This window comes from Phocoena phocoena, chromosome 17 (assembly GCF_963924675.1).
Source record: "Phocoena phocoena chromosome 17, mPhoPho1.1, whole genome shotgun sequence".
In the NCBI taxonomy this organism is placed as follows: domain Eukaryota; kingdom Metazoa; phylum Chordata; class Mammalia; order Artiodactyla; family Phocoenidae; genus Phocoena; species Phocoena phocoena.
The window spans coordinates 3,933,620-3,960,805 of record NC_089235.1 but is presented as its reverse complement, the minus strand read 5'-3'; the positions used below and the strand labels follow the sequence as shown (position 1 = coordinate 3,960,805).

The window sequence follows — 27,186 nt, the reverse complement described above, 5'->3', positions numbered from 1 at the left end:
GTTTCTCATTGCGGTGGCTTCTCTTGTTGCGGAGCACAGGCTTTAGGCGCGTGGGCTTCAGTAGTTATGGCTCGCGGGCTCTAGAACGCAGTCTCAGTAGTTGTGGTGCACGGGCTTAGTTGCTCCACGGTGTGTGGGATCTTTCCAGACCAGGGCTGGAACCCGTGTCCCCTGCATCGGCAGGTGTATTCTTAACCACTGTGCCACCAGGGAAGTCCCTAGAGCAGTTATTTCTTCCTTTAGCCTTCCAGAACATATGTGAATTATTCAATCATATGTTAAATGAGGAAGAAAGGCTACTAGACTTTGTTATGTCATGATGTTCAGTCTATGGATGGTCGTTACCAGTTTTCCATGCTGGTGTCAAACATGTAAGTAGTCTTCCATCAGCTGATAGACACACTTAATGAGTGATCTGAATCCCCCAATTCAGCAAAAGGTATGCCAGGAAAAGAATGAATTGGGAGAGGGGGACTTTAGGAATCACAGCTCTTAGGGTGTTTCATAATGGTCAATAATCATTTAATCATAATTTAAATTATTAAAAATAATTAACCAGACTATTAATGGTAATTGTGAACAATTATTATGAATTGTTACAAAGTGCTTTACACATATAAACTCATTTAACCCTCATGATAACCTTGTGAATTATATACTATAAGAATTACAGCTAAGTAACTTGGTTAAAGTCATGGTAAGTAGTGAAGCCAGGACATAAACCCTGGGTACCTAGTCCCATAGAGTGGTGCCCTAACCATTACGCTCCACTGCCTCTTACACTCTGTGTCTGACCGTGTTCCAAGCAGTTTAGATACATTAGCACTTTCAATTTAAACAACACCAATAATGTGGTAGTTTTCATGAGAGAACATTCAGTCATTCTTCATTTATTCAGCACCTGCTAACACCTAGGACCACACCTAGATCGAATGCAGTGATTCTGATGTCCTTGGGGCTGGAGAAAGAGGCTAAGAGGCCGGCATCCTCTGTGTGAGCCCCTCTGCATTCCTGGTCAGAGATGCATCCATCTATCCATCTATCCACCTACCCATCTTTCCATCTCCCCATCTTTCCATCTATCCATCTATCCACCTACCCATCTTTCTATCCATCTAACCATCTGTCCATCTAACCATCTATCCATCTAACCATCTGTCCATCTGTCCACCTTTCCATCTAACCATCTTTCCATCTATCCATCTAACCATCTGCCCATCTGTCCATCTTTCCATCTATCCATCTATCCATCTGTCCATCTGTCCATCTTTCCATCTACCCAACTATCCATCTAATCATCTATCTGTCTATCCATCTATACATCTTTCCAGCCCCATCTCCCCCACCTCCATCATCACCTCCTCCCCAGGCTTCTGCACAAGGTTCCCTGCATGAATCTGGGCACATGTTTTCACTGGCTGGAACGTGCTCCTTGCCTTTCAGCCACTCCACTTCACCCCTCAAACCCCAGCTTGGGCATCACCATTCCAGACCCCTGCAGAGAGGGTTCATCTTCCTTCTTCCCTTGTGCCCCCTGGGCCCTGCCGGCCTCACCAACTGCTGGTAGCGATGTATCACCATTGCCTTTTCACAGGGCCAACCTGCAGGTCTGGAGAACAGAGCTGGGTCTTATGGAACCATGAAGTTCCACTACTGAACCCAGCGCCTCGCACAGAGTATGCAGTCTGTTAAACTGATGCTATCATCTTTGGAAGTTACTTTCTCCAAACCTGCAGGACTCTGGAGAAACTGTATCATGAAGAGAAGCAACCAGTAGGCCAACAGCTGAGAGATGCAAGGTTGAAGGGCGGTTTCTGTTTCTTGCTTTTCTAGCTGCCGCTACTATTGTGTAGATGACACAGGTCGAGGGTGGAAGGGACTGGGTAGAGAGGAAGGAGGGGAGGATGAAGGCGATAGCTGAGAGCCTAAAGTTTGGGAGAAAACAGTAAGTAATTTCCTCCCTTTGTAATCAAGTTTCTCAAATGAGTTGTCTGTAGCTCTCTTGTTGTTTTCTTCACCTTCTAGCACCTTCCATGTGGCTTTCTCAGGGGTCACCAATGACCTCCACATGGCTGCCACCATAAACCACTTCTCCGTATCTTCGGGACCAGAGCAGGATTAAAGTAATTCTTCTTTAGAGGAGGAACGGCCACTCGGTTGTATCAAGAGGAGAGGAAAACTAGGACAGGTGCAGGTGACGGTACAGATTTGGCGGCCCAAAATCCAAGAGATCTTGTCTGATATTTCTATGTTTTACGAAACAAAAATGAAAACCAAAGTCAATGAAGGAGAGGTGGGGCATATTTGAGGTTGAAGGAAATGATAGAAAATGTTTGAAAAGTTTTTTCGGAGGCTGGAGTGAGATTGCCAGCAAAAGGAGCCCCCCTGAGGTTGGTGGTCCAGGGTGCGTAGTGATACCAGTGTGCGTGGCTGGGGACCTTTCCTCCAGCAGTGCCCAGCTGCCAGGTGCAAGGACGGATGGTGAGTATGGTCGGGTTCATCCCACCTCAACTTTGCCAGGCATGTGCAAGAAAAAATAGGGCACGTGAGCTTAGAGCCTGCAAGAAAGTGGTGGCTGGAGGAGCCACAGCATCCGACCTGAATTCTGGCAAAGTTAACAGAGGAGCGACCCACAAACAGGGAGATGGCGCAGAGCGTGGATGGCGCCCCGCCGTCGAAGGACGGTGCTGGCGGGAATCTCTGCCCGAGAAGAGGTAGGAACAGGCTTTGCGACCAGCAAGGAGGATGTCTGAATTCGTGATTTTGGAGGTGGAGCAGTTTCAAGAGATAATGTGGTTCAGACTTCACATTCTGCACCGTGAGAACAGGAAGCCGTGAACATTAGAGAATAAGGTCACTGGGTCACGGAGCTAAGAGGTCACGGGGTCAGATGTGTCAGAACGAAGGCCAACGCCAGGAAGAGATGGAAGAATCAGGTTCTGAGTCTCTCCTGAAGGGCAGTGAGTGGCCACTGGCCAGGAGAGGTCTCAGCCGAGCCCTCCGTCCCAACGCTCAGTTGTGTGGGCAGTGGGAGCAGGTGCAGGCTGACCTTGACATTGCCTTGGTTGTCCATTTCCCTCTGAGAGCGCCTCTACGAGTCCAAGGCGGTGAGGGAGTCGGTAGCCGAGCTCACCTCTTGCCTTCCACATGCAGGCTTTATCTACTCTTCTTTTTTTTTGTTTTTGTTTGTTTGTTTGTTTTTGCGGTACGGGGGCCTCTCACTGTCGTGGCCTCTCCCGCTGCGGAGCACAGGCTCCGGACGCGCAGGCTCAGCGGCCATGGCTCACGGGCCCAGCCGCTCCGCGGCATGTGGGATCTTCGCGGACCGGGGCTCGAACCCGCGTCCCCTGCATCGGCAGGCGGACTCTCACCCACTGCGCCACCAGGGAAGCCCTTTATCTACTCTTCTAATCTGCCTCTTGAAACCTTCTTAGCTATGAGAATCTGCTGCTCAAGCTAAAGGGAGGAATAAAAGTATAAAAAAAATAATGTAAGTGGTGCAGCATTTCCTGTTTAAAATTAGAAAAGCCACTGCTTCTCAAACTAGATGTGTCTGCAGCCCAGAAAATGGGGTCATATAAATATCGAAGAAAAATGGGCAGTGGAATTTGCTCGTGCGAGAGTGAGCTTGGTGGTGCAGGAGGAGAGGGGGAAGCTCCACGGGGAGGCGCATAAGACAGACTGCCCCCTCCTGAGCACACCGTGTCCTCTGGAAGCCCGGTGGAGTGATCAGGCTGCTCGTGGCACTGTACCACTTCCTAGCCCACATCAAGCAGCCTGGAGTGAGTCCAGGTTTAGCTGAGGAGGCTGAAGAACGTTTTTTATTTGATATCATATCACTTTAGGATCAGGCAACTCCCAAACAGATTTCCTCTGTGATGAAATATCTTTTTTCCTTTAAAAAGTTGCAATTTCTTAGTAGAGATTACTCAGCTAGTCCTTACCATAACCCATGAAGACAATATGTATTTTTAGTTTTTGTCTTAACAGCAAGGAAACTCACTCAAAGATGGAAAATGATTTCACTAAGGCCATCCAGTGAGTCAGGCCCAGCACCGAGCTGGACAAATTAGGCATTCCAGGTCTCAGCTATCAAACTTCTAGGTCTTGCTAATAATCTGAGACAAAAGAGAAGCACTCTTACGGCATCTTTGGAAAGTAATTTTTTTTTTTTTTTTTTTTTTGCGGTACGCGGGCCTCTCACTGCTGTGGCCTCTCCCGTTGCGGAGCACAGGCTCTGGACGCGCAGGTCCAGCGGCCATGGCTCACGGGCCCAGCCGCTCCGCGGCATGTGGGATCCTCCCGGACCGGGGCACGAACCCGTTCCCCTGCATCGCGGCAGGCGGACTCTCAACCACTGCGCCACCAGGGAAGCCCTGGAAAGTAATTTTAATGCCAAGTTTTGTGATTAGACTACATGGCACCCTTTCCCGTGGAAAAGCTCTACTCAGCACCCTGGTAAGGAGGACAGGACAGGAGGGGACAGGTGTGACGAACGGGGCACAACACACAGGATGCAGTAGCTGCTCAATAAAAAAAGGGCCCCTGGCAGCCCCGGCACCCATTTTCTAGACAACGGATGTGATTCTCGGCGTCCTCGTTTATCGAGCGCCTCATGAGGCCCGGCCCTGGGATGCAGCCCAGCAATGATCGGCTTAGTCTCTCCCTGATGTATCAGCTGACGATATATCATCCTGATAAGGCCGCGACTCACCAAAGTTGTGACAGAGGCGCTCGTAGAATAGGGAGCTAGTCCTGGGTTCTGGGTGCGCTGAATCCTGCTTATCGATGAAAGGCAGTTAACACATCAGCTGGATCTATTTCCCGAATACAGGGGGACGCTTCTGTTATTTAAAGATGTAAAAAATGCTGGAGACTTGAGAAAAAAGGCCATGGAAGGTGCGTGCCATTGATGTCTCATTAATAAATCCTACAGTGATTGTCGATGCATTTCAGATACTTGTGGCAGCAAACAAAGCAGTTCACCTCTACAAACTGGGAAGAATGAAGACAAGAACTCTATCTACCGAAATTATTTTCAATCTTTCCCCAAATAACAATATTTCAGAGGCCTTGAAAAAATGTGATATCTCGGCAAATGACACTTCATTTCTGATTGCTTACAGGAAGAGGGAGAAAAACAAATAAATCATGAATACCTAATATCTCAGGTAGAAGGTCATCAAGTTTCTCTCAAAAATCTCCCTGAAACAACAAATATTACAGAAGTCAAAAAGATACATGAACTATCTTCACGAGAATAAAGTATTGGGACATTATTGGATGGTATCGTTTGCAGAATGTCAACAAAAGATGCTTTGTGAAATGACAGAAATATTAAAAAATTTCAGCAATTATAAAAAAAAAGGCCCCCTGCCGCTGCCCTGCCCACCAGTCTCTCTCCTCCCTTGGCGTCCCCCGCAGCGAGGCTGGACTCCAGGGGTGACAGTCTCCCCCACCCAGTCTATCTTCAACACTGACCTGACCTCATCCTGGTCCAGCTCCTATGCAGCCACGAGCGAGCCACGCATCCGGGCTGTGCTTTATCACTCTCCATGCTGAGGCTGCTACCCACATGTGTATTTTTCTCCTAACTACACATGTGAGAATCTAGTTCTGCTTAAGGGGCTTAGTTATTAATTCACTCAGAAAAACAAAAACAAAAATCTACACTGTCAGCAGAGCACTCTTACATGAAGAGGCTGAATTCCCCAAGCTCTGCCCAAACCAGTAGCATCTCACACACGGCTAGAAAGTCTGCCTCAGATTAAATGTCACTGATCATCGCTGAAGGGATTCTAATTCCTTCTCATTTCTTTTTTTAAATCCTTTTCTTTGGGGCCACGCAGCATGTGGGATCTTAATTCCCCGACCAGGGATCGAACCCGCGCCCCCTGGATTGGAAGCGTGGAGTCTTACCCACTGGACCGCCAGGGAAGTCCTGTAAATTCTATTTTAACGGCACACACATCTCTCTAGGTCAGACTCTTACAGATGCTGTGACAATGGCAATATGTGTATAATGAAGATATCCCCCAAGTTATTTTACGGCCTATTTCTTTTAAATGAGGTAGTTCTTTCATTCTATGCCATGTTGTTTAGAAATAGGATTGTATCTGTGCCTCTTTTTAAAGTTCAGTAGGTCTCTTGCTTAGAAAAGAAGATATTACATAATCACTAAAAGAAGAAAGTTTAGTTCTTCGGTTCAGAATCCCTGAATTTTGCTATAACAATAGGTGAGTAGCTTCTCCCTTCTGAACAGAAGAGTAAAAAACCTCTGTGGTACTTTTCAAAAAAATGGACATACTTCTTACTTTTAAAAAAGGCGCTCTGGTGTTTGAGGAAAATAAGATTGTGAATCTCCCCATTTAATTTTAATACAGTTTCATACACTAACGAAAAGCATTGTGATTAGTTTTAGAGCGAAACAGGTTTAGGAGCATACACTACAGGCCCAAGTATTCTGCTAAAACAGCACCACGTGGGCCGCTAATATTACCAGCATGGCGTCCCGAACAGGCGCGGGTCTGAGCCTCACCAGCCTCCAGGGGACACAGAGCAATGAACAGCCACCCCCACCCCGAGGCGGCAGTGCGGGCCTTCAAGTAGGGGGGTGCTGCCCCCGACCCCGCCGCTGCCCTTGGACCACAGCCCTCGCCTTCCCCTCGCTCACAGGCCATCGCCGGGGCTTGTGCAAATCCAGGCCTCCCAGCGGGGCGGGGAGGCGGGAAGCTCCTCCTCCAGGGCCCAGCTGGACCCCACTGGCCCCTTGATCTCCCGCCTCTCGGAGGGGACTGGAGCTTCACCTCTGCTCACTCCTCGAGAGTTCGTCCCAGCGCAGTCCTGGGCCAGTTCCCACTCCGTAGCCGTGCCTGCGCATCTGGGGCCCTGCCAGAGCTGCCCTCGCTGCCCAGAGCACACGCCCGTCCGTCTTCGTCGTCCCGCTCAGAGCTCTCTTAGCAAATGCAACACATCCCGAACCGGAGCCCACATGCTCCCCCCTCCCAGCCTGCTCCTGCCGGGGTTGGGGGAGGCGCCTCATGCACCCCCAGGAAGAGCCGCTGGGAGAGGTGCCACCCGACACCATCCACGAGGGGCGGGCCTCCATCTCCGCCCAGGAGGCCGTCGGGATGCACATCAGGGTGGACGCCTGGGGACCACCCAACTCCTGACCTGCTTCCCTCCTGCGAGGCGCTCCTCCCTCCCCGTCCTCTTGCCTCCCCGCGGCCAGGGCGCAGCCTCAGGATAAAGTCCAACCCCTGACCACGGGGCCGGGGTCCACAGTCACTCTCCCCGCCGCCGGAGATGCTCACGCCGGGTCTCACCCTGTTTCATACCCTCGCCTGCCCCTCTTTCCTCCGGGACTTTCCCCTGCTGGTGCCATTCAGGATGGGCATCTCCTCTTCCAGCAAAATTTCTCTAACCCCGTTGCCCAAGCCCAGGCCCGGGCGAGGTGCCTTTCTGGGACCCACCACGCGACGCTTACCCGGTTACCCAGGTCGTAGCCGCCACCCTACCACACGAGACCCACTTTGTCATCATTCTCCTCCACTAGACTGTGGTGAAAAGTGGGTCTGAGTCCTGATCTGCTTGGACCCTATTTCCCTTCTCTCCTCTGTACCTGCCTTTCTCCGGGGCATCTGCACATTTCCCATTTCTCCTGTGTCTGAGGAAGGACGAGCTAAGCCTGCTAGCGCCCTGCTATCTGCAAAGTAAACAGTAGGTGCCAATCAAGCCTGCACAGCGCCTCACTGCTCCGTTTCCACTGGCTCGACTCTTGCTTCCTGAGCGTGAATAAAATGAAATGGGTTCGTTTGCTTATGGCACCCTCTCAAACGTTGTGGTGCCCTTATAAAAACAGCACATATTTAGTATTTTTTTAAAAAAAATCTGACAAATGCAAGTGAGAAAACAAAAATCATCCACAATTCTAATTAAAAGTTGAAAATATTTCTATAGTTATTTTTCAAATTGTGAGTTTCTTTGCTTTTTATTATGGCTGTATGCTATGAGTACTCTGTTCAATATTCTTGCCTATTTACGTGCATTGACATCTTTTCTGTTGATTTCCAATCTGAGGCTAAAGAAAAGGCAGTCTTGAGGTCTTCCCTTGGCTGTGTGGAGAGCTCCTTATGTAACTAGGGGAAGACACTTCAGTAGTTGTGAGGGTACCATCAGAAAGTAACCGACTTCCTGGGCTTCCTTGGTGGTGCAGTGGTTGGGAATCCTCCTGCCAATGCAGGGGACATGGCTTCGAGCCCTGGTCCAGGAAGATCCCACGTACCGCGGAGCAACTAAGCCCATGTGCCACAACTACTGAGCCTGTGCTCTAGAGCCCACGAGCCACAACTACTAAGCCCGCGAGCCACAACTGCTGAAGCCCATGAACTCTAGGGCCCGTGTGCTACAACTACTGAAGCCCACACACTTAGAGCCCGTGCTCTGCAACAAGAGAAGCCACCGCAATGAGAAGCCCGCGCACCACAATGAAGAGTAGCCCCCGCTCGCTGCAACTAGAGAGAGCCCGCACACAGCAACGAAGACCCAACGCAGCCAAAAATAAATAAACGTAAAAAAAAAATGCTTAGAGGTGAGCGGAAGATTTGTTAAAAGAAAGAAAGAAAGAAAGAAAATAACTGACTTCCAGACATTTGGGAACTTAGAAAAGGGAATCTTTTGACTCCATTTACCACTGGCTTTTGTGTTTCAAGATTTTCTTGCAACCTTGACTAAAAGAATGCATAGTAAATACAAATCAGAGAATGGCAGGAAATAAAGGTCAGACATATCAGGAATAAGAAGAATATGCTTTTACCTATTATTACTTACTCTTGCTTTGAAAAGAAAAACAGCTTGGCTTGTTTCTTTATAAATCTTCATGTAATACTGTATACTTTTTGTACAATTGAACTATGAGATCTTTTGTATCTAGATCAGGAAGTGTGATTTGATTAAAGTGAGATTTTTAGAAAAATTCCTTTCGGGTAAATGAGAAGATAAAGTGTGCACACCAGCTCTTAGGATGACGGTGTGATACTTCTGTTTAATCCAGAGTTGCCTCAGCATTTATTATAGAAACGCTTTGAGCCAGGTTCATATTTTGACACTTCTCTCATTTTGCCAGAATCCCAAAGAGAAGTTAAAAGATTTCTCCAAGGGCAAACAGCTTCAGAATTAGAAAGCTCTTGTTTTAAACTTTTTTTTTATTGTGGTAAAAACACGTAACATAAAATCATCTCAACCATTTCAAGTACACAGTTCTGCAGTGTTCAGGATATTCATACTGATGTGCAACAGGGCTTTTTCATCTTACAAAACTGAAGCTCTGTCCCCTCTAAGCAACCACTTGTATTTTCCTGCCCCAGAGCCCCTGGTAATCGCCCTCTGCTTTCTGTTTCCATGTATCTGACTAGTTTAGAAACCTCATATGACTGGAATCATACATGTCTGTGCTGTGTCTCGCTTATTTCACTTAGCATAATATCCTCAAGCTTCCTCCATGTTGTAGTGTGTGTCAGAATTTCTTTCTTTTTTTAAGGTCATAATGCCCCATCGTATGGCCGGACCACATTTTGGCGGGAAGGCACCTAGAGCACTTAGAGAAGCCTTCCTGCAGGAGGTGCTACCTAAACAGAGTCTCAACATTGGGAGATAGGCAGACGCAAGACCCTTCTCCAGACAATCTGGGACTGAAGTGAGAACATTTCCTAAACCAACACTTTCCAAGCTTTTCCTTGGCAGGTAGGCTAAAGCCCAGTGTATACAACAGATCAAACGTGCACAGTCTCTCCTGCGGGGAAAGAGAGAGGCAGAAACCTCAGCCTTGGCCTCTGCCTCCCCCTTTTCATTGACTACGGCCATGGTTAACCTCAGGATGGCATGAGTGGTGGATGCTGACTTGCACATGGGGCACAAGGGGCTTCTCTGGTGCTTGATCTGATTACACAGGTGTGTTCAATCTGGTGAAATTCATCAGGCTGCCCCGGAGGACATTATGCTCAATGAAGTAAGCCAGGTACAAAAGGACAAATACTGCATGATTCCACTGGTACGACTCATACCTAGGGTGGTCAGATTCAGAGAGACAAAGAAAGATGGTGGCTGCCCAGACCTGTGCGGGGGGAGGGGGACAGTGAGTGTTTCATGGTTGTGGGCTTTCATTTGGGGAAGATGAAAAGCTTCTGGAGGTGAATGGTGGTGTGGATGCAAAACCATGTGAACGTACTTAATGCCATCGAGATATTCACCCCAACAGGGTTGAAACAGTACATTTTGTGCTATGTATACTTTTACCACAATTTTATTTGAAAAGAGAAAAATATTAATCAGGCTGTATATTTATGGTTTGCACACTTTTCTACATACAAAAGTTGTTTTTAAAAAAACCTACCCAAAGCCTACTTGTAATCACTCTCTGGAAACTTTCAAAGCACGGTGTTTTTCCATTCGTTGGACTGGCAAAATATTCCTATTTCGTGAAGGACTAAAGGAGAGTTCCTGCTTTTTCATCTCACCTCCAAAGTCAAAAAGAACCAAGATTTGACAACCTTGGTGACTCCCCCCGCCTGCTATTTCCTGAAGCTTGTCAGAGGCTACTTCTGGTTCTGTTTAGATTTCCCTCCTCCAAAATGGCCCTTGCTGGCAGGCATGGCTCCAGTAATGAGGAGACTGTGCTCTCACCCTGGTTTCCTCTCTGTGAGGGACCCCGGGCTTACACCAACATGTAGTGATGTCCAGGGTCAAGCTTTCAAAGGTTCCGTGATTGTCAGGAAAACTTCTTCAGCTGAATGAGTTTTTTAAACTTCCCTGTCAGCAGAAAAAAAATCCTTCTGAAATAAATTATTCACTTTGGGCATGGAAATCAAGGGAAAATGTTAGAAGATATTTATTTAAGATAATACTGCTGACTTATCATGATAATTGACTTAAGAAAACATTCATGAGCCACTTCTTGAAATGAAAAATCACTTGCTCTTGAACAATGTAAGTTTTGGTGAAGGTTCATAACTACGTAACAGTTACACTAATTATAAAGAACTATTTATTTGGAATTATTTAGATTTGCTACAATTATGATCCAAAATGGCACCATCCAAACAGATTTTAATTAGGGAGGATTTTGTGTGTGTATGTAGTCTTAATTCTCTTGGTTGATAAAAAATAGGGAAAAAATAATCGTGAGTTGTTTAAAACCCTATTTACTGAAATGCTGACTTGGATGTTTCTTAATTGTCTAAGTCAAAAAAATAGCCAGGGAGTTAAAAATCCAGACTGTTTTAAAGGCGAACTCCCTTTGTCGTCTGTATTCAGTAAAATAATATTTTTAATTTAATTTTTACGATATTTAAAAATATTTGCCATGTCGATATAGTATCATATGTGCTTTCTGAGTTTTTAGTATGAAAATGAATTCATAGGCTATTTCTGTGTCAATACATATGTCCTGAAACCATAAAAACTATTCAGATTTACAAGACCATCTACTAAAGCTACATTTTTACCAGGTGTGTAAAATTACTCTCCTTTATTTTTAAGTTCAAGTTGACCATGCATTGAGAAGACCTCCACTGATTCTGCATCTAGTTGAGTGCACTTAAATGATCTCTAAAAAGTTTGAAGGTTTATTAGCCAAACAATTTTTGGAGTACGTCAAGAATTACTTTTATTTTCCTCTGACTTTATTGGGTGTATATATATATATATATATATATATTTTTTTTTTTTTTGGCCACACAGCTGTGGGATCTTAGTTCCCTGATCAGGGATCGAACTCACGCCCATGGCAGTGAAAGCACAGAGTCTTAACCACTGTACCGCCAGCCAGGACATTCTCTACTGAGTGTTTCATTAATAGTAATACAATCAGATGTCAGTCAAATCTTTATGCTGTGCATCTTATACAGTGCTGTATGTCAATTATATCTCAATAAAACTGGAAGAAAATAATAATAATAATACAGAGTCCTATCTCACATTCATTGAGCATTTTCTATTTTCCAGGCACTATTCTTGCACTTTACATTTACAATCTCATTTAATCCTCACGTTAGCCCTGGGGGATGATAGTACTACTATTATCCCTAATTTACAGAGGAGGGAACCAAAGCACAGAGAAGTTAAGTAGCACAGAGCTAACATGTGACATTAGCTACTTACCAAGAGGCAGAGAATTCCCGGCAGGGCTGGGAAGCAGGACATTTTCATCCTTAGTCTACTCGGGATCTGTTCTGCACGGTGTGAAGGTTCCACATCTGGTCCACAACTGGTCAACAGCACATCCACAGTCATTTTGATCCAAAGCCTGTGCAATCACTGCACGGGCACCGGCTTGGGGACAGGGGTCAGACCTCTCCTCTCCACACCCTACACCTCTCTGAGTATCCATGGGCAAGTTTCCACACACTCCAGAGAGATGAGAGAGTCTGGCCAAGAAAATCTGGTGGGAACTGGAGTGTACCCAATTTTCAATGAAAAATAACGTTTAGGCTGAACTTTAATCTTTCATCACTTCAGTGAAGTAGAATTTAGGTAGAACATGTCAGGATTTCCCGACCTTACCTTTACTCTGAAGGAGAACCCTCTCGGTACAGCTGAAAGGACCAAGTGCCTTTAATTAAACCCTTGAACTTTCTTGGCTTTGGAAAACTTACTGGAGGGAAATATCCAAAGGCTCTAGAGTTTAGTTTATTTTCAGAGCCACAACTAATATCACCAACTAAATCTGTGGAAGATTCTGGCAAATGGCTGAAGCCGAGATGAGTGAGGTAGTGCCTGCCTTCTACGTTTCCCAGGAGGAGTAAATGATATAATGAAGATATGAAAGGCTGAGCACAGCCTTTTAAGCTGTGCTTTAACCCGTCTGTTAAAATACACCTTAAAAAAGCATCCCACGTAAATTATGGAGTACAACGATTACGAAGCTTCCCCCACCAGAAAGTTCCTCCCTTTATTATTAGTTTTCCAGTAGCTTATTTTACTCTGTAGATTCTACCCATGTATATTAAAACTACAGATCAACACTCATACAAGAAACTCAGCAGAAAAGTGTTATCTGCTGAAATTTTAGAGCTCTCAAAATTCAAACTGAAACTTCTTCTTTCCTGTGAATCAAACTCTAGTCAGGGAAAAAGAAACCTTTATTTGCCATTAAAAGTGTCTTCTTTGTCTAAATATTATATTACACTGATTTAAGTCTAACTTTGATGGAATATCTACAATACCTTCTATCTAATGAATTTCACGCCACTATACATCAGAGTGTCTCAGTTCTTTCCTCTTTGCCTTGAAAGCGGGGTTAATTTTGAAAGCTTTGCAATCAAAGTTATGTGTGTATTAGTTACGTAGTACAGAAAAAAATCAACTTTTAAAAGACTAAAAATTGAACTACATGAGAAAATGCTGAAGGAATTGGAATGATTAGCAACAAGACTGGGGACCTAGAATGGAAATGAAACACGTTCAGCTTTTACAGGACTTCCAAAATGAATCTTCAAACAGCTTATACTCATAAATTCTAGATCTTTGTGCTAATCAGTAGCAAAAGTTCATACTGAAGACTTAACATATGTTCCACACTATATACAGTCTACATAGTCAATGATGTAACATAGCTGGCTAGGAACCATACGAACATTCTGTACAGTTATTCATACTGATCTATTTATATCAGAGTCCCCAGAGCTATCAATACACAAGAACGTACTATTGCCACAATCTCTTAATTCTCTGTTACAAAGAATAAAACAGCACCAGCAGCTAATCTGTCCCTCACAGGCCGCCATAGTTTGACAGAGAGTAAGGACGCATTTTAAAAGTGACGAGATTCAGTTTCAAACTCAATACCTACAACTTAACTGTCAAACAGTAGTAAGTATTAGCAAAGATGTTAACTGAGATCTCTAATACACTGCTGGTAAGAAAGAAAAATACTCTGACAATATCCAGCGAACCTGAAGACAGGCATTCAGACCCCAGGAACACCTGAGAAAGACCTGGCATCCGACTCGTAGGTGTTGCCCCAACAAACACTTGAAAGTGTGCCTCAGGAGACATGGACAAGCACATTCATGGTGGCATTAGGTCACAGCCAAATACTAGAAATGGCCCAAATTTCCATCGATGAGAGAATGGATCGATAGTTTAACACAAAATACCCATACTGTTGACTATACAGAAGTTGAAATTGGTTAAAATTAATGTACTAGTGTTCCATGTTCTGACTGGATAATTGTTTTATCCATGTTTGTTACCTCAAAGATTTTCTGAGGGTTATGTATAGCAAACACCATCACGAAAGTGAAAAGACAGCCCACGGAATGGGAGAAAATATTTGTAAATCATATATCTGATAAAGGACTTATACCTATAATATCAATATATAAAGTGTTCTTATACATACCTTAAAATTAAAAAACCAAGTAATTAAATGTTTTAAACGGTCAAAGGATCTGAAGAAATATTTCACCAGAAAGGATATACAAATAGCCCACAAGCATATGAAAAGATACTCAATATCATTAGTCATTAAGGAAACGCAAATCAAAACCACAACAAGATACCAGTTCACACCTACTAGGATGACATAGTAAAAACAGCAGACAATAAGTGTTGGCGAGGATATGGAGAAATTGGGACCCTCATGCGACTGCTGGTGGGAACACACAAAATGATGCAGCTTCTTTGGAAAACAGTCTAGCAGCTCCTCAAAAGATTAAACATAGACTTACCCTATGATCCATCAATTCCACTCAAGCTGTATACCCCCCCAAATGAAACATGTGCTCACACAAAAACTTGTACAGAAATATTCATAGCAGCATTATTTATCATAGCCAAATATCCATAAATAGATGAATAAATAAATAAAACATGATACTTCCATAGAATGGAATATTAGACAGTAAGAAAGAATGAAGTACCAATACCTGCTACATCGTGGATGAACCATAAAAATGCTACGTTAAGTGCAAGTCAGATGCAAAAGGTCACATATTGTACGATTCCATCTCTATGAAACGACCACAATAGGCAATTCCACAGAGACAGAAAACAAATTAGTGGTGGCCTTGGTCTGGCAGGTGACAGGAAGGGGCGTGTCTGCTGATCAGTAAAGGTGTTTTTGGAGGCGAGAATGAAAATGTTCTAAAATGAACTGTGGTGATGGTTGTACAATTCTGTGACTATTTTAAAAACAATTGACTAGTACACTTTAAAGAGATGAATTGTATGGTATGTGAACTATATCGCAGTAAAGCTTATCGAAAAGGTTATATGCATTATAATACAACTTATATTCAAATTTTAAGACACGTGAAACATTGTATATTGTACATACACATACTTAGAAACATGCAGGCAAGGGTGGCATTCAAAAATATTGAAAAGCTTGTACTGACTCATCAGAGTCAATGCCAGCCTTTACACAGCAGTGAACACGTGGGAGAACATCCGTCCAGCAGGCGGGAAAGACAAACGCCAAAGTTCAGACCGCAATCACCTCTGTGCAGGGAGACAGGGGAGGGGACCACGCTGTCCTCAACTGTTTCTTTAAAAGCAAACTGTCAAGTAAACATCACAAAATGTCCAGATTTCATCAAAGGTGGCTGGTGAGTACCGGAACATTTATTGTAAGATCTCCTGTATTTTTCTGTATGCTGCAAAGCTTTCGGAGTTGAAAAAATTCTACATTTCTAGGCCTGTCCCACTAAAGGCCATGACAAACGTCTGATCAGGGCTGTTTGTTGCTGGTTGTTAAACACAGGCCTGCGTTCTGCTGAGTCCAGGCCAAGAAAAGCCTGGTCATTTCCACCAAAGCGAGGACGGGAGGGATCTTCACGGGTCACGGTGAGGGAGAAAAGCCATCTAGGGAGCCGTCTAGGCATGCAGGGCAAACCAAGAGCCCCTCTGCCCAGGTCTCCTGAAATCAGGTTTGCACTACAAGAGCAGGAATTGTCACTGAGCACAAAGCCCACGGTTCGGCTCCCCTGAAACCAGTCTGGTCCAACAATCCCAAGGAGCAGAGTCCACGGCTGCCAGAAACTTCCTGACCCGGAAGCAGAAGGTTGAAGAGCATTTCTGGTAACTCTTGGATTAAACCCCTGATTTCTGGGAGCAGGTTGCTAAAGTTTCTGGCACAGGCATGTAGCTAGAAAGACTTCGTCCGTTGTTTAAGAATCGAATCGCAATAGTCCAAAGCCAAGGACACCAGTAAAACAAAACAAAACAAAATCTAGTCTTTCTTGTCCTGTGCAACACATTGGTAGGACCGGGGTTTAAGGACTTTTACATTTTTTATAATTTAATCCAAGGGCTGTGTTTGAGAGTCCCTTAACAGTTTAGACGCTAACGACTAGATGTGAAAAGCACGCCCCTCCAGCACCTTCGCCAGGTTTTCCTCTCCCGTGGCAGCCTCTGTGCTTTCCTGCCGTCAGAGGAGCTCAGGGATTCAGGAGTCGGTGGGAGGATGCGATGATGGGCCCTCAGGAATAAATGGCGCTGGGTGCGGGGCTCAGGTCGCTTTGAAGACGTTTGTGTCTTCCCGGCCCTAAGAAGCCCCAGAGGTCGCCTGCATTACATAAACTGCTCGGCGAGTTCGTCCCTTCCCCCAGGTGACTCATGACCGCGCGTCCTTCCAGCGGGGATAAAAATACAATGCATGACAGCATCGCAGCGTCTGCAATTCCCAAGGAAGAAGTGGCTTTAGACGTTTCCCTACCGAGCTTGGCGACGGAGCGCCGGAGAGCGTGTCCGAAGGCGGTGGGCCCTGGGACAGTCTGTGCCGCGATGCGGGGGCAGGAAGCGGCGGGTCCCTGCAGCGCGCTGGCCCGAGATAATGCCATTGTGTGGCCGCCGGCGGCCGCTCCCACCGCGAGAGCCGGGCCTGGCGTCGGGCGCCCTGGCCTCGGGCCAGCCGGGCCTGCCGGCCCGAGGCGGGGTGCGCGGCCCCTCCCGGCGCTCGCACACAGTGCCGGCCACACCTCACCTTCCCGAGGAAATCTGGCCAGAAAGCCAGACTTCGTGACTTCGCCTCCTTCTCCTTTACGAGCTTGCCCGCCCCCAGCCCGGCTTTTGTTTTCCACTTGGGCGCAGCGCTGGTATTCGCTCCGCGCTCGGGTTGGGATGCAAGGTCCCAGGCCGTACGGCAGCCGATGACAGGGGGATGGGGAAGACATTTAAGGTCCCAGGCCATACAGGAGCTGATGACAGGGTGGTGGCGAAGATGCTGTGTCCGCCAGGCCTCCCTGCTTCGGTCGGAATCAGACCCTCCCTCTTAGAGGGGCCGTGGCTCTCCCTCACTCCTCCAAGAGCGCTCACCAAGGACTATTTTAGCCGTATTTAGCAGCAATATTGTTTGATTTTAACCGGACATTGTTCTAAACACACAAAAGAGTTCAAGGATGTGGCCCGTTGCGTTTTGTTCTTCTGCCCCCCTCCCCCTCCCCACGATGTCAGGTTTCTCTGGGAAAATGGGATGAAAATGTTTGGGGACATTTCCACAATAAAACACTCTAAAATATTTCTTTTAAGATTTCCTTTCTAGTCATGTCCAGATTATAACTCAAATCTGCAGAAGTCAGGAAATTCCAAATTTATGTTGACACTTTCCCCTTAAAAGCCTCACCAGATGATAAAGAGTGTAAAAATCCTGTTCCACTCCAAATGCTCCAAAAATGACACAGGTTGCCAGATTCTTCTAGCAAAAAGATGCTTAAGGACAAGAAAGAATGGCCTTTTAAGAAGCAAATAGAATCTTTCAGGCAATAACTTTTCTAAATGATTTCTTAGTATAGATGGTGAAATAAGCGTTTCAGGAGGGTTGGCTCCTTGATTTAATTTTTACAGGTTGAGAGGTATTATATTTACGGGTGGAAAGTGGTGGAATTTACCCACGAGGTCAGCAGTTCTCAAGGTGGGAACGAGTCCGTGGCATCATCCGGGGACCCTTCTGGACACTCAGTCAGGTCAGTCTCAAAGGTTCTGGCCGCCCCAAGCAGAACCCTCATGGGAAGTGGCCCAGCTTCTCACCTGGTGGGACAGGTTCCGCTCCAACCCCAGCCCTGCCAGCAGCCAGTGGCGGATGAGAGCATATTATTTCCACGTCTAAGACCCAGTTTCCTCATCTACGAAACGGAGGATGATCATAGTATCTACCTCATGGGATATTTGAGATTAAATGAGATAGTGCATGTTAGCATAAGAATGCATGTTAGCATAAGAAAGCATGTCTAAAAATTCCTCCATGAACATTAGTGAAAATAACAATCATCTGACAATATTCGTGGTGTTAAGGAAATAAGAGCACTGGCAGCATGAGAAAAGTGCATTTGAATACGTTTAAGACGTGGCAGGAAGAACCTGACAAAAAGAAAACCTCAGGGGTAAAAGGTTTTCTTTTTGTTTTTTTTTATTGATGCATAGTTGTACAATATTATAGAGGTTACAGGTGTACAGTATAGTGATTCACAATTTTTAAAGGTTATACTACATTTATAGTTATTATAAAATGTTGGCTATATTCCCTGTGTTGTACAATATACCCTTGTAGCTTATTTTACACCTAATAGTTTGTAGCTTTCTCTCCTTCCCCTATATTGCCCCTCCCCTCTTCCCTCTCCCCACTGGTAATCACTAGTTTGTTCTCTATATCTGTGAGTCTGCTTCTTTTATGGTATATAAAAGAACTATTCTGTTGTATTTTTTAGATTCCACATCTAATCTATGTGATATCATACAGTATCCGTCTTTCTCAGTCTGACTTATTTCACTTGGCATAATGCCCTCCAAGTCCATCCATGTTGCTGCAAATGGCAAAATTCCATTCTTTTTTATGGCTGAGTAGTATTCCATTGTATATATGGACATCTTCTTTATCCATTCACCTGTTGATGGACACTTAGGTTGCTTCCATATCTTGGCTTAGGTATAAAGTTTTACAAGGAAAATGGGATGTACTCTTTTTTTTTAAACATCTTTATTGGAGTATAATTTCTTTACAATGGTGGGTTAGTTTCTGCTTTGTAACAAAGTGAATCAGTTATACATATACATATATCCCCATACCCCCTCCCTCTTGCGTCTCCCTCCCACCCTCCCTATCCCACCCCTCTAGGTGGTCACAAAGCACTGAGCTGATCTCCCTGTGCTATGCGGCTGCTTCCCACTAGTTATCTATTTTACGTTTGGTAGTGTATATATGTCCATGCCTCTCTCTCACTTCATCCCAGCTTACCCTTCCCCCTCCCCGTGTCCTCAAGTCCACTCTCTACATCTGCGTCTTTATTCCTGTCCTGTCCCTAGGTTCTTCAGAACCTTTTTTTTTTTTAGATTCCATATATATATGTTAGCATATGGTATTTGTTTTTCACTTTCTGACTTACTTCACTCCGTATGACAGTCTCTAGGTCCATCCAGCTCACTACAAATAACTCAATTTCGTTTCTTTTTATGGCTGAGTAATATTCCATTGTATATATGTGCCACATCTTCTTTATCCATTCATCTGTCGGTGGGCACTTACGTTGCTTCCATGTCCTGGCTATTGTAAATATAGCTGCAATGAACATTTTGGTACATGACTCTTTTTGAATTATGGTTTTCTCTGGGTATATGCCCAGTAGTGGTATTGCTGGGTCATATAGTAGTTCTATTTTTAATTTTTAAGGAAACTCTATACTGTTCTCCATAGTGGCTGTATCAATTTCTATTCCCACCAACAGTGCAAGAGGGTCCCCTTTTCTCCACACCATCTCCAGCATTTAGTGTTTGTAGATTTTTTGATGATGGCCATTCTGACCAGTGTGAGGTGATACGTCAAGGAAAACAGGATGTACTCTTTTTTTTTTTTTTTTTTTAAAGAAGATGTTGGGGGTAGGAGTTTATTAACTTATTATTTATTTTTGCTGTGTTGGGTCTTCGTTTCTGTGTGAGGGCTTTCTCTAGTTGTGGCAAGTGGGGTCCACTCTTCATTGCGGTGCGCAGGCCTCTCACTATCGCAACCTCTCTTGTTGCAGAGCACAGGCTCCAGACGCGCAGGCTCAGTAGCTGTGGCTCACGGGCCTAGTTGCTCCTCGGCATGTGGGATCCTCCCAGACCAGGGCTCGAACCCGTGTCCCCTGCATTAGCAGGCAGACTCTCAACCACTGCGCCACCAGGGAAGCCCAGGATGTACTCTTAACACACGTTTCTAGGGCCGCATTAGCAGGCAGACTCTCAACCACTGCGCCACCAGGGAAGCCCAGGATGTACTCTTAACACACGTTTCTAGGGCCATAGAAATAACTAATTACACTGACAGAGAAGGGCAGTGACAATATCCACATAGCAGCCGGCTCTGTCCAGGGTCTGAAAGGCCCAATGGGCTGCAGATAAAGAAAATAAAAAGAAGCAGCATGCGGTTTCCAAGTCGTAGACAAAAACCTAACCACAAAAACAGATGGGCCTTCTGGGAGACACAAAAAGTCGTGGGGAAAAGAGCTCTAGATTATAGACAACCAGCAAGAAGGACCAGGAGAGGTGCAGGGGTCTGGCCCCTCCACACCCGCCTTTGTAAACCTGTGACCACTTGGCCATGGCCTGGGATTGCAGAGAAGGGGGGCCATGGTCCCGCAGCCCCGAGAGTGTTGACCTCGTATCTCCCACTGACCTGACCAGGGGATGTGACCCAGGGAATTAAGTCACCTGTTTTTAGACTATGGTACGATAAGGAAGTCATGGAGGGCTGAAGAGGCAAATACATTGTCTCTCCTGTTGAAATTAAAAAAAAACAACCAGTCTGGTCATGAAGTGGACAGATCAGCTTAATCTTCCTGTCTGGAAGGATATTATATTTAAAAGCTACCTATCAATACACAACCAAGGAGACTGTGGGAAGAGGAAACCCTTTCAGACCAATTCCATTTCCGTCTGTGATGGACAGTGAGACCATGTAATAAAGGCAGAACAATGGATGTGGAATCGGAGGAAACGTGTCCCAGCATCTGCTGGCTGCGTGGCAGCCAGGCCCGCGGGCGCCCAGGCCACCTTCCTCCTCGGCCTCCCCAGACCCAGGGCCCGTCTCCCTGACCACCTGCCGGCCGGCTGCTTCTCCCGAGGCCCACTCACCGCTGCTGTTTGCTTTTAGATTTGTTTCCAGCCCACGTCTGTTGTTTCCTGGGTTGAAGCGGCAGTAAAGCTTCTACCGAGAAATAAGGTGGGATTTGGAGTCAGAACAGAACAGTGATGGCTGCCTGGCCCCGCCATTTACTTCTGTGGACTCAGGGGACCACTGATCCTTTAGAAGTGAGATAGCCTCTCTCATCCAGTGGGGATCACCATACTATCGTTTCATGATTACGATGAGGATTAAAAATCAAGCACAGGGCTTCCCTGGTGGCGCAGTGGTTGAGAGTCCGCCTGCCGATGCAGGGGACGCGGATTCGTGCCCCGGTCCGGGAGGATCCCACATGCCGCGGTGTGGCTGGGCCCGTGAGCCATGGCCGCTGAGCCTGCGCGTCTGGAGCCTGTGCTCTGCAACAGGAGAGGCCGCAGCAGTGAGAGGCCCACGTACCGCCAAAAAAAACCCAAAAAAATCAAGGCCAACTGTAATGCTTGGTTCAATACATGTTTAATTTGCTCCTAACTGCTGACCTTACACCTCTCCCAGCTCTGGGCTTCATTTGGGTTCAAGATCCTTATTGAAAGGCATACTTATGCTTCCAAAAACAGTCTAAGAATTCACTTGGTTAGATGTTAGCTTCTCTCCACGGGCCCTGCTATACCCACAGTTTAGTTTGCATCCGGAAAGCAGGCCACGGCCAGGGGCCGGGAATGTTAAAGAAGGAAGTGTGACCCTCACACAGACTGCAAGGACCTTCCTTCCTTTTCTCTCTCTGTCCTTCATCTCCTCTCGTCCTCTTTTTCCTTCTCTTCTCATTCCTAGGCCTTGATGCTGACAATGAGGAAACTCACAGAGTCTACCGACGTGTACCTGAGGCCAAGATTATTTTCAAGACGCTACCTGGGGGGGTCACATGACAACAGTATTTCGATGCTGATTTGAATAAATGTGGAGTCCCAGTGAGTTCAACCCGGGCGTCTGGGCCTCAGTGGACTGGAGCGCAGGTTCGTTGACGTTGCTTCCTTCATGCTGTCCCCCTGGACATCTCGGAGCTGGTAAATATTTGCCCTGCAGTAGGAAGGATGGCAGGGGCTGCACAGGGAGGTGACAAGGCAGCGCATCCTCTGTGTCAATAGCGTGAAACAAACAGTGGCAGCGTGCCAGGAGGGCACGCGTCAGTTGGGTTCAGAGCGGGGAGCCACAGATGGCTATGACCTCCAGATTGCATCTCAGGGCCCTTGGGAGCGGCCCTGAATGTCAGCTCTTACTCCCTGGAGGGGCTGAACTCAGAGATCCCTGCAGGGTTCTAGGATCAGATGAGTCCCTGGCTTTCTCATTATCCTCAGTCTGCTTGTTACCGTCAGCCCCTAACTCTGCTAAAAAGAAGAGAAGAGCGATGGGGGAGAAGATCCACTTAGATGAATCAGTAAAGAAACAAACGTGCCCAGGAAGGAGCGGGACTGCACTGCCGGCAAAAGCAGAAGTGTGCAGGGCAAAGTTTAGCAAACTGCCCCAAATCGTATGTCTGAGACAGGTGAGGGCTTTGCTCCTGCAGGAAAAGGGAACCGGATGAACTACCCAGATTTCTGTCCCACTATCCCTTTCAGTTTGGATAAACAGTCTCAAAATACAAATGGAATTGACAAACTGAACTTTCCACCCCTTTCAGTCATAGGAAGCTTTTCAGGATATCACAGTATTAGTCTATAGTAAGTGAATTCTGATGAAAAAGAAAAAACTAGTCAGCATTCCTAGGAATTGCTAGTGAAAATACGTTCTAACAATGCAAAAATAAAAAATAATACATAGCGATGCTTTGTCTCAACCCAAATGGTGCAATAGCATATGGATATGTTTATTTCATAATTAACAATATGTATGATGATCTTTTGAAATTTCAGCCTGAGGACTCAACATGCATTCTTGGAAGGTAGCATGCATGGCCTGGGGGAAGCTTTCAGAAGACTGATTACCATGGGCTGTGGCGTGAGACCGCCTGGGTTAGAACACTAGCTCTGCCACTTTGCCACTCACTAGCTCTGTGACTCTGGGCAAGTTACCTTAATCGCTCTGTGCCTCAGTTTCCCCAGATGTAAGAGTAACATCACCTCCCTCACAGACTAGCTGTGAGAACAAAGGGCGATAATCCAGGCCAATCGCTGGGCACAGTGCTTGTAACATAGGACAGAGGAAAGCTGATTATAACCATATCACATTATTAAATGAAGTCATTTAAGTGAAAATGCCTTATAACGTGTACAATTCTGGGCACACGTCAGCTATATTTTTAAGCATTATTAATGACAGTTGTTGATATATGTGGAATCTAAAAAATAAAATGAACAATTAAAACAGAAACAGACTCACAGATACAAGAGGATGAACTAGGGTGTAGAGAGACGGGCAAGGTCGGTGAAGGGGATTAAGAGGTACAAACTCCTGGATATAAAATAAATAAGTTACAAAGATGTAACGTACAGCACGGGGAATAGAGTCAATATTTTATAATAACATCGTACGGAGTAAAATCTATACAAATATCGAATCACTATGTTGTACACCTGAAACTAATATAATAAGTCAACTACGCTTCAATAAAAAACAGAGAGAAAAAAGAAAATAATCAAAAATAAAAATAATATTTGTTGAGCACTTAGCACATGTAAAGTAAGGTCCACGGTACAGGAGTACAAAGAAGTCGGGAGATAGAACATTAAAAACAAAAATAAATTAATTAATTAAAATAGTATGATGGCTCCTTAAAAAATTAAACTTACAAGTACTTAAAAGTACCATGTGATCCAGCAATTCCAATTCTGGGTATACACCCAGAAGCAATGAAGAAAGGACTGGAACAGATGTCTGTACACCCGTGTTCATAGCAGCATCATTCATAAGAGACAAAATGTGGTTGCGGCTGAGGAGTGGATAAACCAAACGTGACGTACACGTCAAAGGACCATTACTCAGCCTTGCAAAGGAGGGAAACACTGCCACGTGCCATAGCCTGCATGAACCTTGAAGACATTGTGTTACGTGAAAGAAGCCAGACACAAAAGGACAAATTCTGTATGATTCCACTTACGGGAGGTCCCTAGGGTATCACATTCACAGGGACAGAAAGCAGAAGGGTGGGTGCCAGGGGCTGGGGGAGGGAAGGATGTGGGGAGTTAGGGTTTAAGAGACACAGCAGGGCTTCCCTGGTGGCGCAGTGGTTGAGAGTCCGCCTGCCGATGCAGGGGACACGGGTTCGTGCCCCGGTCCCGGGAGATCCCACATGCTGCGGAGCGGCCGGGCCCGTGAGCCATGGCCGCTGAGCCTGCGCGTCTGGAGCCTGTGCTCCACAACGGGAGAGGCCACAACAGTGAGAGGCCCGCGTACCGCAAAACAAAAACAAAAACAAAAAAACACAGCAATCGAAATCATCCACCTGTAAAGCCAGAGAGGACTTCCCTGGTGGCGCAGTGGTTAAGAATCCACCTGTCAATGCAGGGACACAGGTTCAAGCCCTGGTCCGGGAAGATCCCACGTGCCGCGGAGCAACTCCTGAGCCCATGTGCCACAACTACTGAAGCCCGCGTGCCTAGAGCCCGTGATCCACAACAAGAGAAGCCATCACAATGAGCAGCCCGTGCACCGCAGCAAAGACCCAACTTAACCAAAAGAATAATGATAAATTTTTTAAAAAAAGGTTTCTTTAAAAGGTTTAAAGCCAGAGAGAAGAAAGATCTCCTTGTCCCCTCTCTTTTCCACGGCCCCTCACCCAACCTGCCGACACGTTCCTGTCCTTAAGATCTGTCTACTTCAAACCACATCCCAAATGCGTCTTCTTCCGGCACCTCTACTGCCACGCCCATCTTCTCGCCACTAGACAGTGGTGACGGCCCCTGACTGCTGGGGCTGCATTTTCCCCACCCTCCATCCCCCATTGTCCACAGAGCAGTCAGAATAATGTTTTCAAAAATTTGTATTGTGGTCAAATATACATAATATAAAATTTACCATTTTAGCCATTTTTAAGTTTTCATTTAGGTGGTTTTAAGTACATTCACATCATTGTGTAACCATCCCCAGTATCCATCTCCAGAACGTTTTCATCTTCTCCAGCTGAAACTCTGTGCCCATTAAACCCTAACTCCCCATTCTCCCCTTACTCCCCACTCCAGTAACCACCACGCTCGCTTTCTTTACTAACTTGATACTGTGCGTACTTCACATAAGTGGAATCACACAGTATTTGTCCTTTTGTGACTGGCTTCTTTCACTTAGCATCACGTTCTCAGGGCCCATCCATGTATCTGTATCATGTGACATAATTTCCTTCCTTTGTAAGGTTGACGAGTGTTCCATTGTCTGTATACATTATATCACATTTTTTTGGAATAACACCTTCAAAACATAAAAGTAGCTGAAAACATAATGAACACTTTCTATGTACCTATATTAATTCATTGAATCCTTAAAATTACCCCAAGAAGTTACTACTACTATTCTCTTTCTGTAGTCAAAGAAACCAAGGCCCAGAAAATTTAAGGAACTTACACAATTATACGTCAATAAAGCTGGGCAGGGGGAGAAAAGAAAATAATCAGAGAAACCCAAACTGAAAGACACTCTAAAAAGTAACCGGCCTGTATTTTTCAAAGATATTGATGGTAAAAGACAAACACTAAGGAGCTGTCTCAAATTTTAGAAGACTCCCAAGACACGGCAACTAAGTTTAACAAATGACCCTGGTCTGGATCCCACACCAAAAAATTTTAAAATAGCTATAAAGCACTTTATTGAGATAATCAAGAAATTGGAATATGGGATGCATATTAGATAAAAGATCATTAGTCTGTGGATTTGTAAGAGAATATTCTCACTTCTGGGAATGCGTATAGGAAATAATACACTGATGGGCATGATATAGGCACCTACATACAAATGGTTCAAAAATATATATAAACATGTATATACAGGGTGAGATAGAGAGAGAATGATAAAGTCAACGAATTGAACAAGCAAACAGTAAACACCGGAGACGTATCCCAACCACAGCAGGTTAATTCTGAAGGGCACCTTTTCGTGGACAGTGACACGGTTTAACAGAGTGAGTTTAAATTTCGCCATCGGCTTATTGGGCAAGCAGCATTCGCACGCCCCCGTGTTGTTAATTAGTGATCTAGAATCGCCCGACAACCAGGAGGAGACAGCCTTCAGCAGAATTTAGGAGCAGCCCGGTACAAAGGGACCATATCTTCACTGACTCTGTCTTCAGAGCTCTACTAATCCCAGTGTCCATGTGGATCGCTTTACGACACAAGTTGAGTTAGCCACTGGGCTTGATGCTGATGGAAAATACTCTAAGGCGAATAGCATAGATTTCTTGCTTATCTCAATAAGATTAGTATTTGCAGATAGGTCCCCCCAAACCACCCTATTTCTTTCATGACAGAGTTAAACAGATACTTGGAGGAGTAGAGAGAGGGGAACGCTAGCTCTGTGAGTCACACATCTGGGGACTTTCGTTGGCTAAGGTTGATCATCACAATCTAAACTACGGACAAACAGAATTAATCTTTCTATACGAACTTTTCCAAAAAATGTTACATTTTATTAGTGATTGAAATACTCAGGAAAGTTGGATGGACACAATTTCACTTTTAGAGAAATTGAGAAATTGAGCAAATGTGCATTTGCTTCTGAGCAAATCAGGGGCCTATAGAGTTGATCACGTGTAAGCCTTGAAAAAAAGAGGTGCCTCGTATTTATAGTTAGTTATACTCAGCCGGTTGTGGAAATAATTCCCGATTATGTTTTTCAAACACAAGGGTTCTAACTGGGGTGCAGAGCAATGCAGTGAATGTTCCCCTGATAAACAGGCTACAGTTACACAACCCCAAACACACCTGCTCCCTGGCTTCTGAGCTGGAATGGAAGAGGCCAAGAAGAGGGGGACCTTGTGGGCTCAGGGGGCAGATTGGGCAGATTTGGGAGCAAGCTTCCAGGAAGGGGAGGGGGCTGAACCCTACTGCTCTGAGACTAGAGAGACCTGCTTCTCCTTCTCTGTCCTCGAGGAAAAGGGAGCCATTCTTGGCCCAAATCAC

General features: G+C 45.4%; 1 pseudogene; it reads left to right on the top strand.

Annotated features, from left to right (window-relative positions):
• The first annotated feature begins 4,417 nt into the window (after window positions 1-4,417).
• On the top strand, window positions 4,418-5,324 carry LOC136137335 (EKC/KEOPS complex subunit TPRKB-like; annotated as a pseudogene).
• Window positions 5,325-27,186: the final 21,862 nt, after the last annotated feature.